Here is a 16,094-nt window from a genome sequence, read left to right on the forward strand (position 1 = left end):
TCTCAGATTGCTACCATTGAATGAAACCAAAAACAAAATGATAAACTCACATGATCTTGAAAAATAATGTTAAAATCAAATTAGACTCTGTAGAAAATGAAGTTACCTTGTGGACAATTTAAATTATTTACATAAGGGAAATATCTCCAAATACATCAGAGATTAACACATCAGCTTGCACATTTATTCCAGCCACACGGGTTAACATTAGCATATTCTGTGACTTCAGATGCAATGTTTCCTACTATTTCCGATTTCTTAAAAGGTTTTGAAGTATTTGAGCACTTGGACTGTTCTCTTCAAACTGTATGGGCAGGTGGGCATTCCGTCCAGTCATTTCTGCCCTCACCTAAAGGAACAAGCAGAATGTGGTTTTATTGCACAAGAGTAAAAGCCAATGCCACCACAAACCCAGTGACCTTCTAGCTACTTTCTAAATCTTTAAATAACTTAGAAACAGCCCTCACCCAAGGGAAGGGTGGAATTTAAATTAAAGAGAAGGGGCTGATTTTATGCTTACATTGCTGAAGTCCCTTCAAAATCAAGTGTCCCTGGTTTCTCCAGACAGGAAGTAGACAGTTTTTTTGTAACAAGGAAAACACCATGGGTCTTATCTCTGTGTTGCTTTCACAGCTTAGATAAACCTGTGTGCCCTACAGAGGAAATGCAACAGGGTTCCACCAAGAACCTGTATGCTGCGGGAGAAGCTCCCTCCAGGGAACTGAAGTCTTCCGTTTCCTTCCAGCGGGAACCATAGCTGCTCTGTAGGAAAATACAGGAATTTGATTGACATAGAACAAAAACCAACAACCTTGAGGGGTAAGGGGATTTTCCTGAAATAGATGAGTTTCCCTGGTTTCACATGATACTGTGTATGGTTTATACTTCATGTACCACAGAAGGCTGAAAATGGTCATTTCCCGGCCCCTCCGGTGGTGGTTTTCCAGCCAGGAAAGCATTCTGACTAACCAATCAATGCAATTTTTTTTTTTTTTTTTTTTACTTTGAATCTTCATGCTACTGAAAGAAAGCCGAATTGTCCTTGCAGGGGTTGGGGGAGAGGGTGGGGCTTCAGAGAAGCAACCTCGAGTTGGTCTTGTTATCAATCATCTCCGCCTATTGTGAGAGTTTGAACAGGCAAAACCTACCCACACACACTGGCGTGATATGCATTTTCGGTGTGTTACTTAAAGCATAAATGAGACGTCATCTGCTTTTCCATCAGATTAGGTTTGGTTTTTAAATATAAATATTCAGACCAAACTGAGATTTTTAGAACTTTGTAACACACAAACTTGATTGTGAAAATATAGACAAGAAAGATTAAACGTATTTTTAGTGTTTTTAAGTACAAAACTCTGTTTTCACTGGTTCGCTTACTCTTTCATATGTTCAAATGTATATACGTGAGCACCAGTGTGTATATTGAGGGAGGGGAGCTTTTGAATCTTGAGACCTCTACACAACGTTTATTTGCTGTTACACTTAAACGAGGTTGAAGTTCAACAAAGGCAGGCAAAGCAGGCCTTCAGTTTGCTTTGGTTTCATAGACACATCGATCATTTCTTCTGCTTTGTGTGGTCATTGTCAAAATTGTCTGTACATGGAGGCACCAGCGGGGCCAATTCGGCCCTTCAGGAAGGGCCCCCTGACATGCAGAAACTCTTGGTATACTAGATGCAATCAACTCTCTGCAGAAATGATAGACTCTGGGTAATAGTCACTGAATGCGTGGCTTAGAGAAATTTAAGAACCCCAGGCCCAGTGGGTGGTGAGCATACATTTCTAGGAAGGCAATATCATGTCACCAAATGGGTCCTTGGGCTGGTCACAGTGAATGAAAAGAACCAATCTCAAGAAAGACTCTTCCAAATTGGAATGATAAACATGGAGACTTTTAGAAAGATAATTTAATCCAGAAATTGTCACTCTCTCCCTAATACTGTTGGGGAGAAGAGGGGGAGGAGGATGGCCTGACCAATGGCTAAAATTATTATGCGCCCTGAGATGGACCTCCCTGCAATGGAGAAAGATACAGGAGGCTCTTATGGACAGACACCAGCAGCCAGCAGTGTTACACATATTCTTGACCATTTGGCTGGTATATTTTGCACTAAATATGCATGAACTGGACTTATGTTTCACATGTCAGTTTCTTGTGATTTTGATTAAGCAACAGGCAGTCCTAAGCCAAACACCTCCAGGTAGCCTAACAAATCATTTCTTGCCCTGAGAAGCCAGGACCAGACTAGAGACTCACTTTGGTAGTGCCCCTGGGACACCAGTCTGACCAGCCAAGTGGCCCCCTAGATGACCTCTCTTGCTTCTCTCTAATTCAAACAAACAAGCAAACAAGCACACTGAAATGAAACCTCAGGACATCACAAGAACCCATGAGGAATCCTTGTTAACGATCATTTCTTTACAACGCTCATACCAGAGTTGCAACTCGAACATCTGATGTTTTTTTAACACGATTCATTACTATTCATCAAAAGACAGTTATTTTTCAATACAATTTTGAAAAGATACACCCCTAAGTCGAAGTTTCTAAGGATTTTTTTCCTCCAGGAATAAATGTTTGAGAAAGAATCTTCCTGAATAGACATACATATTTTTAATAGAGCAAGAAGCCTGGAATATGTTCCAAGAAAATTAAAGGAAATGCCATGCTTATCATTATAAGGTATGCTCAACGTGGGGAGTAAGACCTCTTAGGAAGTAGAAGAAGGAATAAATGAATGAGTGAATAGGGTACCTCTCAGTGAGGGAATGAGCGATGACCGCTCCCACTGTTTTCTGGGGAGATATCTGTTCTCAGGACTTTTTTCACTGCTAGAAGGAAAGTTGAGTGAGGTGATTATGCCAAGCAGCCTGGAGACAATTAACCCAGGTTTCCAGAGAACATCCTGGTCCTGTCTAGGCTGGTGCTTGCCTCAAAGGCTTCCTCATCAGCATAGAGTTACTCAGGTGATCCTTCAATTTCCCTGAAGGTGTTAGACGAGTAATGTAAAAATCTAGAAGAATTGAGCTCATAATGTGATAAGTAACAAAACTTTGCAAGCCTATTAGAGGGGAAAATTGGAAAGGTTGCAGCCAATTATTAATAAGACAGATGAACATGAGCTGTCTAGAAAGCACTTGGACTCTGGGACACACTGCCAATGCAGAAATGCACAGAGCAGAGGGGGGCACCTGGCAGCCCCAGACAAACCCAGCCAGGAGGAGTGTTTTGATCATTCATGTTAAGTGAAATAACATAAAATCAAGTCTTTTTGTTTTTGATTTTTACATTTAGAAAAATTTGCATTTTCACCTCTATCTCACACATATATGAATGAAATTCATTTTTAGTTTGAGTCTATTAACCCAGGTCAGAAAGAGAAGGATAAAGTGACCTCATCTAAAACACCAAAAAGTTTTTCTTTTAGGAAAATGAAATCACCACACTTCCATTGCAGAGGGTCAGGAGCCCTGGGTGCAATATTTAAGGAGGCCTTCACTTTCGAGCTCCTGCAAATGCAGTGTTGGCGCCTGGAGTGAGGGTCTCCTTAAATTTTATGCTAGCCTCGTGCTAGTTCTGACTACCAGTAATCACAGTTGGGAGGGAGGAAGACAGCATGGTAGATAAAATGAAGACTCCTTTATTAAAATCAAATTAAAGAACTGTTGGGCTTCCCATTTCTATTAAATTTTAGAACTCAAATTACAAAGCTCCTAAATTTCAATTACACTGAAGTAGTCACGAATCTACGCCATGGCCCTGTGTAAGACTATGCTTTTAGAAGCTTCTCTTACTAGTCCCGCCTGCAGTTTAATAAGATTGTTTCTTGCTACCTTTGAAACCCATCTGCCATGCTGTGTGCTCCCTGTAGGTGTGGAAGAGCTGAGCAACATCTTTTTTAATCTTTGTTTTTCTTTTTTGGGGGGACAGAGTTTCACTCTTGTTGTCCAGGCTGGAGTGCAATGGCTTGATCTCGGCTCACTGCAACCTCCGCCTCCCAGGTTCAAGCGATTCTCCTGCCTCAGCCTCCTGAGTACCAGGGATTACAGGCACCCGCCACCATGCCTGGCTAACTTCTTTTTTTTTCTGTATTTTTAGTAGAGACAGGGTTTCACTTTGTTGGCCCGGCTGATCTCAAACTCCTGACTTCAGATGATCAGCCTGCCTCTGCCTCTGCCTCCCAAAGTGCTAGGATTACAGGCATGAGCCACTGTGCCTGGCCAACCTTTGTTTTTCTAAAAGCGTCTCGTGGTCACCTTTTAGCTTTTCTTACCCTTTTTCATTTTTTCTTATCCAACTCATCTTCCTTCAGTCATTGAGGTTGTTGGTTTCTAGAGTTTTCATCCAGCTGTGCATCCACCAGTGGTATCATCTAGAGTATGAAAAAGCACATTGCATTTACTCTATAAAGATCTTTCCGCAAGTGTTATGTTAGGTTTATACAGCATAGACAGAGATAATGAAGGCTGGTCCTTTAGGACAAATACCAAATGTGTTCTTTAGGCCATGAAGCTCTGATTGTTGTACTCTGAGCAAAGCCACCAATGGTCGTACCTTCTATGTGAGTGCCTTAATTTATAACATGAGATGTGGCTCCATCATCCTGCTCAATCATCTGAGGCAAAGGCATCGGACCTGAAGGAAGCAATCTGGAGGCTTGTTGGTGGCTGTGAGCTGGCTTCCCATGACCCTGCTGATTGATAGGGACACTCTGTCCTAGATGCTAACAGACCCAATTAGATACACTTCCAGGGAACTCAATGTGAGGCCGTAAAAGAGGAACAACAGCAGAGTAAGCAGAAATAGGAGGAGGCTCAGAAGAGGAAGTAAACAGGAGGCTTGAAGGCATGAAAATTGGGAGGCAGTAAAAGGCAGAGCTAGTCCAGTGAGGAGGTAGAGAAAAGGAGGCGAGAGAGACTGTATGGTAGTGACTGCAGACATGGAGGCAGGAGAAGTGGGAACGGAGAGGATCTGAGAAGCTGACATAGGTTGCTTTTGCCTGTGAGCATCCATTGCCATTTCTTCGGCCACAGCAGCCTGGGACTTCTTGAGTCCCCCACCCCATCCCGCTCTCAGGCCTTTTGTTTTTTCAGGAAGTGGATTGAACCCAGCACAGCTCCCTGCTCCAGGCCCAGGACTGGCCAATGAGAGCATCACACACACCTTCGTGGCCTGGCCTGGTGCTGGGATTAGCATATGACCCAAACCAAGGCAGCAACAGCCAGTGGAACTGGCTTCCAGAATGCCCACAGTAACTCTCTGCAAAGCAACACTCTCTTTGCTGCAGTGGGCAAGCTAAAATTGCCAGGAGCTGACATGGAGAAAGTGGGTCCCAAAGTAAAGTCAACCCAGAGAAAAGCAGAGCTGAGTGATGGAAAGAGAAAGGCTGAGTCACAAAGAGGGACTACCTCTAGATGGCTCAGACACAAGAGGTGCTATCAAGGGATGCCGGTGGAATGAATATCGCCTGGCACTTGCTTCTGAGGACAACAACATAACTGGATACAGCAAGGAAGGAATCAGCCGCCTTTGTTCCTAGCATATGTATATAATTCCAAAACAATGCCTGCTGAAAGAAAGACGCTCAGAACACAGGTGCTGCTTAGCCAGTGATGGTTATTTTTATGAGAACGTGATACATTTATTATCACCCAGTAGTGTCATATCTCACACTCTCAGAGAACAGTCACAAATTTCCAAAATTACCCTTGAAAACCCTTAGAAGGCTGCCACTTTGCAAACTGGGGATTCTCCAAAGTCCAAGATATCCAGATTCTCCTCACTGCTGGGCAGATCACTGCTTCTTGAGCAAATCACCAACTGGAGTTGTTGGTCTCCATGTCGAGGCTTGTAGAGAAACCACCTCTTTCAATGCTAGGGTCACTCAGTTCACGCCGTGGGAGGCCCTCGGGAACAGAGACCCATGGCGCAGATGACAGACTTCCAACTCCCAGCTTAGCCTTCTTCATGGGGTGTAGTTCACTGAGCAGCACCCAAATATTAACTGCCAGGAAAATCTATCTGGAAAGGAACCTCACACTTGGATTGTCTCTCCCCCAGCATGTTAAGCAAGAAAGTGGCATTTTTCGAAGGTAAACTTTGTGGTAATTCTAAAACAGTTACTGGATTCTTCAAAGTGTAAGAGTGTAGCAACACAAAGGTTTGGCTTTCCCAAAAAAACTGTAATCGTTGATGATAAAACCAACACACGTACCATTTCCTCCCTGACCACCTCTGACCTTATTAAGTGAACATCTTTGTGAGAGCTCTGCCTGGGGGAAACAATGTGGCTAAAATTCTTACCACCAGGACACACGAGGTAAAGGTACTGATTGTGTCCTCCCAGAACCAAAGATTTAGCTTAAAGGAAGAAGCTTGATTCAGTTAGCACACACATTACATTCTGAATGCAGAATAGATGAAGATTGGACATGATTTGAGAGAGCACAGGAGGACCTACAAAAATTGAGACCACAGAGTACTGGCAGGGCTTGGAGGTGGAAGGAAGGAGCTTGGAATGAAGAGTGAAAGTCACTGAAGGCAAATATTCCAATTGACTGGATCCACACCTGGCACCTGGGAGGATTAAGGGGGTGGGGCAATGAGTAGAACCAAAGAATATTCCCTTTTTTTTTTTTTTTTCTGAGACAGGGTCTTGCTCTGTTGCCCAGGCTGGAGTGCAGTGGCATGATCACAGGTCACTGCAGCCTCAACCTCACGGGTTCAAGGATCCTCCTGCCTTAGCATCCCAAGTAGCCGGGACTGCAGGTATATGCCACCATGCCCTGGCTGATTTTTTTTTTTTTTTTTTTTTTTTTAAGAAACAGGGTCTTGCCTTGCTGCCCAAGCCGGCCTTGCAATCCTATGCTCAAGCAATTCTCCTTCCTTGGCCTCCCAAAGTGCTGAGATTACAGGAATGAGATACCACCCTTGGCCCCAAGGAACATTCTTGACAGGCCAGAAATAATAGTCCAGAAGGCATGGGACCCTATTATTTCTTGGCTCCTGGTCTCTCTCTACTCCTCCTCCCTGCAAAATATAGCAGACTAATATAATTCTTAAGAGTTCGGGTCTAAGTCAGGTAAACGTAGATTCAAATCCTGACTCTGTCTCCTGGTAGCTGCATGCCTCGAAGCAAGTTATTTCACTTCTCTTTGCTTCAATTTCCTCATCCTGCCAATGAAGGTGATAATAATTCTTCATATCTCAGAGATTGTCATGAGGAATATAAGAAATAATGGCACATAGAAAGTGTTTGGTAAATATTCGCTGCTGTAGTATTTTTACCGTCCTTAATTATTTATGCAGTGTCTGTGATCATTTACATGTGTATAGATTATTGAGAAGCCACCATTCTCCTCTGGGCATGCCAAGGCTGTATGGAATGCATAGGATGTCACTTTGATCGTGTACGTGTTTACAGTCAGCAGAAATTAATTCACATACTAGATTTGTCTTTTACCACGGGCTTCTGGGTCTTGCTTAGGAAAGACCTTGAGCAAAGGAAGAAAGAAGCTTCAGTGTCAATAAGTGAATTTTAATCTTCATCAGAGTGGGCTCTTATTCAAATGAAGTCAAATGACATGTGAGACTTCTTGGACCAGCCTCCCTTGATAGGCAGGTGGAAGCTTTGGTTTTTACATTCCGGGAGTGAGTTTGTAAGGAACTAGTCTTTTCAAAGACCCCAAAATCACACCAGGAGGAAAACATCTGGAATATCTTCATAACAGCCTCCCTCGCACACACACTTGTTGAGAAGTGGTTACTCATCTTTAGAATTTCATATTTCTCTTTGAGGATGAATTTTCCCAATGTTGGCCCCAATAGGGAACTTGCTCTTGTTTTAGAAGAATCAAGAGACATCTTTTGACAAGAATACTACATAGATTGTCTGCTGAATATGTTTTCTGCTGAATACCCGATTAATGGTGGTTTGCTCTCATCTGGGTTTTGCATAAGGAGATTTAGATCCATGAAATCATCTGCTTATCTTTTAGAAAGTAAACCGGTTAAGAAAGTAGGCTCTGGTAATAGGTAATATTCATTACCGTTTCAAACAACTCTTTTTTTTTTTTTTTCTGTTTCATCACAGTCATAATTAATTTCATGGCTCAGGTACACGAAGAGATTTAAAGCGATGTTTATAAAATGAATTAGCCTCTCCCTCATCTTATTTAGAGTTCTCCATTGTGAATATACTCAAATTGTAATGGAGAGGCAATTTATGAGAAAGCTCTCTGGTGTCCTTGATTCTGTATCCTCTAGAGGATTTATTATTTCAGCTCTCCTCCCTTGGGGCCAGAAGACAGACCATGTGGCTAAAAGACAGCAGCTTTGATGCTTTTCATTAAAAAAGAATTGTTCTGGAAACATCCCATTTGGGATATTTTGATGAGGCTGAACAGTGGGAGTTTGGAGATGAGAAATGGGGTACATCTATAACTCATTGGTACCGATGCAGGTTTAACAGGAATGAGGTTGCAAATTTAGGTGTATGAGGCCGTGTGCAATCCTGCACAGCCCTGGAATGGGGCTGGGGAGACCTAGTTCTAGTTCTGCTTCTTCCCCTATCTCGCCCTTGACCCTGGAAAAATCACATATTCCCCTGGTCTCCTACTTTCTTAGCAGTAAATGAGGGGGGTTGAAACAGATGAGTTCTAAGGTTTTTTCCAGCCCTAAAATTCCATGATTCTGGGTACAATTGTAAAAGTATCTGTTTGGCTACTTCTTATTTCCACATATCTTTGGGGTTTGGGTGGTTGATTACATATATACTCATCTTTGAAATTATTTCTGTTTGCTTATATTGATCTATATCATGATTTTTAAAAATATGGTTAAGCTAATCCTTTGAGCTGTGTCCAATAGGCAGCCACTGACTATTTACATTTAAACTTGTCCTGCCGTTACACTGGCTGCATTTCAGGTGCTCCATGGCACATGTGGCTAGTGACAACTGTACAGAAGAGCACAGACACAGAAAATTTCTGTCATCACAGAAATTTCTCCTGGAGAGCACTGTGATGAGGAGGAAACCCATTTCTAAATAAGAGACTGGCTCAGGGGTACAAGACTGGCTTCCTTCCCAGAGGATATTCTTCATTCTAATCCCAGGTTGATAAATCATGATCTCTAAAGCCAGTCCCATAAGCAAACACTCAAATTTTTGGCAGAATTTAAGGCATCCCAAAGGCCTGTTTACAAATACCATCCCGCACACCGCCCGTGTTGCCCACTCTCTCTCTCCCTCACCTCCCCCTCCTTTCTCTCCTCCCTCCACCTGTCATGTCCAGGTAGTGCCAGGGCCACATCCAGTATCCCTGATACACCAGCTCAGAGAGGCAGCAGCTGGAGAGGACAGAACATAGCATTTTCCCTCCATTCAAATGTGCCATTAGTGACAGGGCACAGTATCGTTTCTTTGTGTGTTTGTTGCTGTTTTGTTTAATGAACTATTACTGTGAAATATTACTATTAATGAAATATTACTGTGAAATATTACTTTTCAGTCTTTGACCAGAGGAGGCCCCTGTGTGGGTTGGTGAAAAAAGGAAAGTTGGCTGTCACACAAGTGATGAGCATAAGCAGCTCTTTGTGCCTTTTGAGTTGGATTTGAAAAGAAATAACTTAATTTTCCCATCTTCCATGGCTCTTAAACAGAGACTTCAGAGAGACTTTTTGGCAGTATGTTTAGGCAATAACTTCTGGTTTCAGTGATTGGGCAAACACCATATTCTGCCCCTCCTGAGCCAAAGCCTGGCAAGTGTCCTAGGTGAGCTGAGTGTTGCCTAGTCCCTGCTACTCCCATCACCCTATGCTGCTCAACTGAGTTGAGGAATCAGAAGCTTCACTCTGCAGCTTCATCTCAACTTTCCTGCTGGTCACTGTGGCCTACAGCTTCCCCGTGTCTTTGTTTCTGTCCCATTAAGGGAAAGAAAGTGGCTTTCAGGGTACAGTTCTGCAGGCAGGACAGTCTAAGGTCAAGGGGATGTGTCTTGTAAGAACCTTCTTGCTGTAGGGACTCTCTGAAGAGTCCAGAGGCTGTGCAGGGCATCACATGGGGAAGGGGCTAAATCTCTGTTTTTTGGTTTTAACTTTCTACTTTGAGATAATTTTAGATGCAAAGATGAGTTGCCAAAATAGTACAAAGTGTTCCTGTATGCTCCTCATACAGCTTCCCCTTTGTTAACCCTTAAGTAACCATAATATAATTATAAAATGAAGAAACTTGTATGATTCTGTTAGTCAAATTGTAGACTTTCATTTGGATTTCACCAGTTTTTTCATTAAGGTCCTTTTTCTGTTCCAGGACCGAATCCAGTGTCCCACCTTGCATGTAGGTGTCATGTCTCCTGCTCCCCGCCCATCTGTGATAGTTGCTCAGCTCAGTCTTTACTTGTCTTTTGAAAAATGCTGCTCAGGTATTGTGTAAAATGCTCCTCAGTTTGGCTGTGCCTGATGTTTTCTCATGACCAGACAAAGGTGATACATTATTGGGAAGATATTACAGAGGGGATGTGGTCTTCTCAGTGTATCATATTATGAGGTACCTGATGCCAGTATGTCTTATGACTGTTGATGTTAACCTTGGTCCCTTGGTCAGGGTGAAGTCTGCCAGGTTCCTCCATAGTAACATTATTACTTCTCCCTTTGTAATAAGAAAGGAAGGGGGGAGCAAATGAGATAATCTGAGGCTATGTAAAGGTCCTGTTTCTTTTCAAACTTTCTCTCACTAATTTTATTGTCCCTCAGTACTAAAATTGCCTGCAGCAATATGAATATCTGAGTTGTTCTACACTATTGGTTTAGTAACAACCATGGGGCATTAAGAAAAAAAGCACTATGCTTTTTCTATATATAAATATATATATGTATATATCACACACATATATATGTGTATATATATGTCTATTTTATATATATATATATATTTATATATATATATATATATTTTTTTTTTTTGAGACAGAGTCTCGCTCTGTTGCCCAGGCTAGAATGCAGTGGTGCAATCTTGGCTCACTGCATGTAGGAACCTCTGCCTCCCTGGCTCAAGGGGTCCTCCTGCTTCAGCCTCCCAACTAGCTGGTATTACAGGCACACGCCACCACCCTCAGCTAATTTTTGTAATTTTAGTAGAGATGGGGTTTTGCCATGTTGGCCAGGCTGGTCTCAAACTCCTGACCTCAGGTGATCTATCCACCTCGACCTCCCAAAATGCTGGGATTACAGGAGTGAGCCACCGTGCCTGGCCAAAAGCACTATATTAAATATATTTATCAATTATAAGGCCCACCTTGATTTCAGAAATATTAAAATATGAAAAAAGGAGAGACTTTTCTGAATGGTTGAAATTCAGCCAGTTTGCTGATGCTAAAAGTCTGTGAGGCTCCCAGCCGTGGAACTAGTGCCCCCGCGGTTCTCAGGCCCCTCAGTCTACACTGCATTCTGATATAACCCTTTTATGGAAGCAACTGGGTACAGTAGATAAAACAGAATGACAGTTCTCCACAGGTGTCTTTTGAAACACCCGTTTCAAGAAATGAGAACTCATGACCAACAAACACGCAGGTTCTGAGAGTTTGTGTCATCTCCAGCTTGTAGAGATTCTCAATGCACATTAAACACTCTTACATTCCCTGAGGCATTTGGCAGTAAAAAAGCATGTTCAACTTTCTTTAACTTAGAGTCCAAACCTGGTTCTTGGCAGGACCCCTTTTTTCATGTGCAAACATTGGCCAGCAGGGACTGTGTGCCAGCAACGTGTTTGAGGAGCCCCAGAGGAGTGTGCGGGTCTGGAGTCAGATATCAGGAGTCTGGCTCCTGCTCAGCTCTTAGTCATGAAATCGTACTCCCCATCGGCTCCCCTTCTTTGCTTTCCTTCCAAGACTCACTGATGTTTGGGTCCTGCTGCTAGTATTCCACTGACATGCTCAAAAAAGGAGCTGAGTGCCCCACTGCAACTCCTGATTCTTGTAACTCCTTTTCCTTCCCTCTCCTCTCTTTTATTTATAAAAATGTGTTCTCTCCTGCTTTTCCTCTACCTCTCCACCCACTTCTCCAGTCCTTTCCTATTTAAAAATTTAGTGTTGCTGGTCCTGGGAGTCCGCAGTTCTGTCCATTATCCCTAGCCAACCTGGTTGACTCTCAGGCCTGCAACTGCCCGTCTTGTGCCTACGAATCCCAAATCTGTATGTCCAGGCCAGACCACTGGTCTGTAGATCCAACTCTCCAACCCAAATGCCTTTCAAATGCCCCAAACTCTGAAAGTCCATAACCAAACAGCATGTTTTCTTCCTGCACCTGTCACTTCTTCCTGTATTTCAGCCTCAGTCAATGGCTTTCCAGCTCAGACATTCAAACCAGAAACCTTAGGGTTATCTTTAATTCTTCCCTTTCCTTTGTACTTCATATTCGTTTTATCACTAATATTAATAAATAGTGCTTCCAAAATACTCTCAGTCCAATCCCATCCATCGTCATGACCTTCATGTTTCTTCTGACCCTTGTAATCTCTCGCCATTGGCAACAACTCACTTAACTTTCCTCCTGATCGTGGCCTCCTCCCACTTAAAACCATCTTCCAAGCTTCTCTTTCTAAAACAGAAGTTTTGTATTTTTTTCTTGCAAGTTTAAATGTCTTTACTGGTTCCCCTTAGAAGATAAATATCCAGCCTAGTTTTCAAGATCTTGAAATCTATTCTCTATATCCCCCTTTAGCTAGGTTATTCTACTAACTTTGGACTATTCGACATTCCCTGACTATGTCATCAACTTTAATAAATATTTACACTCTAGAATTCTCTTCTTACACGTCCCTCATTCTACCCCTCACTTTTCTTTAATGGGCCCTTATTTAGCCTTCAAGACCCAATGCAAATATCATTCCTTCTACTAAGTCTTCCTCAGTTATCCAAGTTGAAATGAATGATTTCCTCCTCTGCGCTCTCAGGCCCTCATACTTATTTAGATGAGTTTCTCACATAAGACCCTAAACTTTATAATCTTAGGGATTTTATTTTATTCATCTATCTATTCCCAAGGCAATAGGTACTCAATGGTAATTTTTTAAATTGTTGATGTATCCCGTGACATGGTGTAGTATATATGAATCAAAGTTTTGGACAATCCTCTTCCCAGTTTTAGGGAATTCCCACCTCACAAGTTTTTTGAAAAACAGAGCCCAGTTCCCATTATCAGAGCTGAAAATGCCAGGTTTCCTTGGCCGCCCTGATTGCTAGGGCAAAGGGATGACTCAGCTCCACCACGAAATTCACGTGCCCTGCACTAGGAGTCAGAGTGTGGCACAAAGAGGTGGCACCACAAGAAGTTCTCTCTGGTGCAGTAATGGTTGTAGCAAGTCAAGATCCCAGGAGAACAGATCCAGTAGTGTTGGTTCTTGTGTCTCATGAACAAGGTGTCAGGTGTGGGAGAAAAGAGCCATAATCTTCATTGGATACGTTCTGTGATCTGATTTGGGGGAATTATTCCTTGTTCTCTCACACTTCTAGAAATTCTCTGAGATTCATGGTATCTTGTTTAATGAGTTTCTTTTCTGTTTAAATGGACAGTAAGTTCCTGCTGCTTAAAACTAAAAATGCCCACAGATGGGGAAATTGGAACCAGAAGTGGTTATCAGAAACAGACCTTATGGTAATGAGGAGAATCTGGGTTCGGTTATCATGCTTAGTTGGGACAGACAGCAGGAAAAAAATGCTGGATGTGATTCTGTCAGATCTTATGGCATGGTGGCAAAACGGTTCATCATGACCTGTCATCCTTCAAATAAAATACGCTTTCCCTAACAGCAAGCTTCAGTGGGGACATGGGTCCCTGCCTACAGTGCTATGAAGGTTATGAGGAATTCAAGATCTAAGAGTGGGGTGGTTGTCTCTACAGAGGGGGACAACTTAAAGAAAATACTCAAATATCTAAATTCTTGACTCAAAGCATCGTCTTTAAACTTGGAGTTGTTATAGCAAACTCTTATTTCGTACAGCCTTAGATATGAGGAGGTCAAAAACTAAACTCAAAGTTGGATACTGTATGCTTATGGATTCACAGCTTTCCTAGTCTCTTATGCAAAATGTAGCACATTGGTTAGGAATGAGTAAAAGCCTGTGATTGAAATGGGGACTTGCGGGGATCCAGTGGACTTCAGAGTGTGAGGATCCCCTGGCTCCCCCTGAGTTCTCCATGCAGACCAGGGAAGTCCATCGTCTCTTTTGCAACAAAGCTATTGCTATCTTGTGGAAGAACCTCCCCAACTACTTCATCTGGGCAAAAATTATCCTTATGACCCACATCTACAACTTTCTTAGACATCTAATTAGCTTTTTAACTAGAGTCAGGCCCCAGAATATTCTGGAAGGCCAAGTAGAATACCAAATCTTAGCCCCCAAGAAATTGCACACCAAAGAAGTAATTTAGTTTAACACAAATCTGACAAATACATATGAAGATGTATTGTGAAGGGCCACATCAAGGTGGGAAGTATACACTTGTAGATTGAACTGAATTTCATGGGTATAGGTATATTTTCCAGAGAGTCTGGATTCTTTGAGCTAGCCCAGACAGCTGGGAACAGATTCAGTTGTTTACTTGTTTGGTCAACAGAAACCTGTACTCAATGATAGTCCCTGCTGAATGAGATTGAGATGCCAGGCATTACCTGACAAAATATAGTTGAAGGACTCCAAAGATGTGGGGGTTGGAGAGTGAGAAAGGATGGGAGCAGATTTATCATGAGCAAGTAAGTGAAACACATTCCCTCAAACCTTACCACATCTCCAAAGAGGGTCCCAAGAAAACATTCCCTTCACCAAAGCAATGAGAGATGCATGGATCAGGTGAAGACTAATGTTATTTATGGCATCATGGTTCCCGTTTTCTACAGGACAGATTGCTGATGCTCTTAGTAAACACCACCTCCTGGAGACCCAGAACACCACTGTGGTCCTCTCATCAAAGAGGGAGCTTTTGGGGAGTGAGGTAAGAAATAGAGTTTTGACCAAAGCCCTCTCCCAGGAGATTCAGTGGAATCCTGAACCCTTTCCCCACTGACTGCACATGTCATCTCAGTAATCAGTCCAGTCCTCACTTTAACTCTCCCTTAGAGGTGAAGTAAAGGCTACAATGGTGGAAGAACTGAATGGAAGTCCTTGACACATGCTCTCCCTAGCAAATAATAAGTAAAAAACTATGTTCTGTCCTTGGGGGAACCGCAGAGATAAGTTCTTTTACCGAAGACTTTAAAGATGGAGGGGCTATACCATACAGAAATCAGCCAGAGCCAGTTTCTGTTGCTTCGGACTAAGGATGTTCATTGATAAAGGAACTGGAAACAGAAGTAGTGATAAGCAACAGAGCTCAGGGTGATGCAAAAGATAAAAGGGTTCTGGAGAAGGAATGGCAGTGGATTATCATAAGGCTAATAAAATGGTTGCTCTAATTGCCACCACTGTCCCAGATGTGGTCTTTCTCTACTGAAATAAACCAACTCAGCCCCTGGTATTTTCCATGCAAGTACTGATCTCAAAAATGCTTTTTTCCCATCCTAATAATTACAAAACATCAGAAGAAGATTGTTTTTGGCAGGCTGGACACCAGAAACTTTTCATCCTCTTGCTTTAGGGCTCTGTGCTAAAGGAAAATTGATCATTTTGCTTTCCCAAAAGACATCACATTGGTCTACTACATTGATAACATCAGTATGATAGGACTCAGAGAGCAGAAAATAGCAGGTGCCATAGATTTCTTGGTAAGATAGCATAAGCCAGAGGTATCCCATGAAAATAAAATGAAGAACACATCAGTAAACTTTCTGGGAGATCCATGGGGGCACTGAAGGCATATCTTCTGAAAAGTAAAGAACTAATTGTCTCACCTTGCAGCCCGTAAGAAAGAAGTACAATACTTTGTGAACCTCTTTCGAGTTTGGAGGCAACATATGCCACATTTGGCTGTGTTTTCTCCTCCCTGCACCAGGTAATTGAAAGGCTACTAGCTTTAAGGAGGGCCCCACCAGTCTCCAACTGGACAAGTCTGTGGCAGAAAGATCTCTTCCATTTGAGCCTTAAGACTGGATCCAAGG

The 16,094-nt window shown here is 42.5% G+C and overlaps 1 long non-coding RNA gene across 1 annotated transcript; it reads right to left on the reverse strand.

Annotated features, from left to right (window-relative positions):
- Positions 1-31: 31 nt before the first annotated feature.
- On the reverse strand, positions 32-4,758 carry LOC112426730 (uncharacterized). The gene is made up of 4 exons (XR_011606510.1): positions 4,559-4,758; positions 4,278-4,376; positions 521-762; positions 32-349 (listed from the first exon to the last, which is right to left on the reverse strand). It is a non-coding gene; the product is annotated as an uncharacterized lncRNA (long non-coding RNA).
- Positions 4,759-16,094: the final 11,336 nt, after the last annotated feature.

The sequence above is a fragment of the Macaca nemestrina genome, chromosome 8, assembly GCF_043159975.1.
Source record: "Macaca nemestrina isolate mMacNem1 chromosome 8, mMacNem.hap1, whole genome shotgun sequence".
Lineage (NCBI taxonomy): Eukaryota > Metazoa > Chordata > Mammalia > Primates > Cercopithecidae > Macaca > Macaca nemestrina.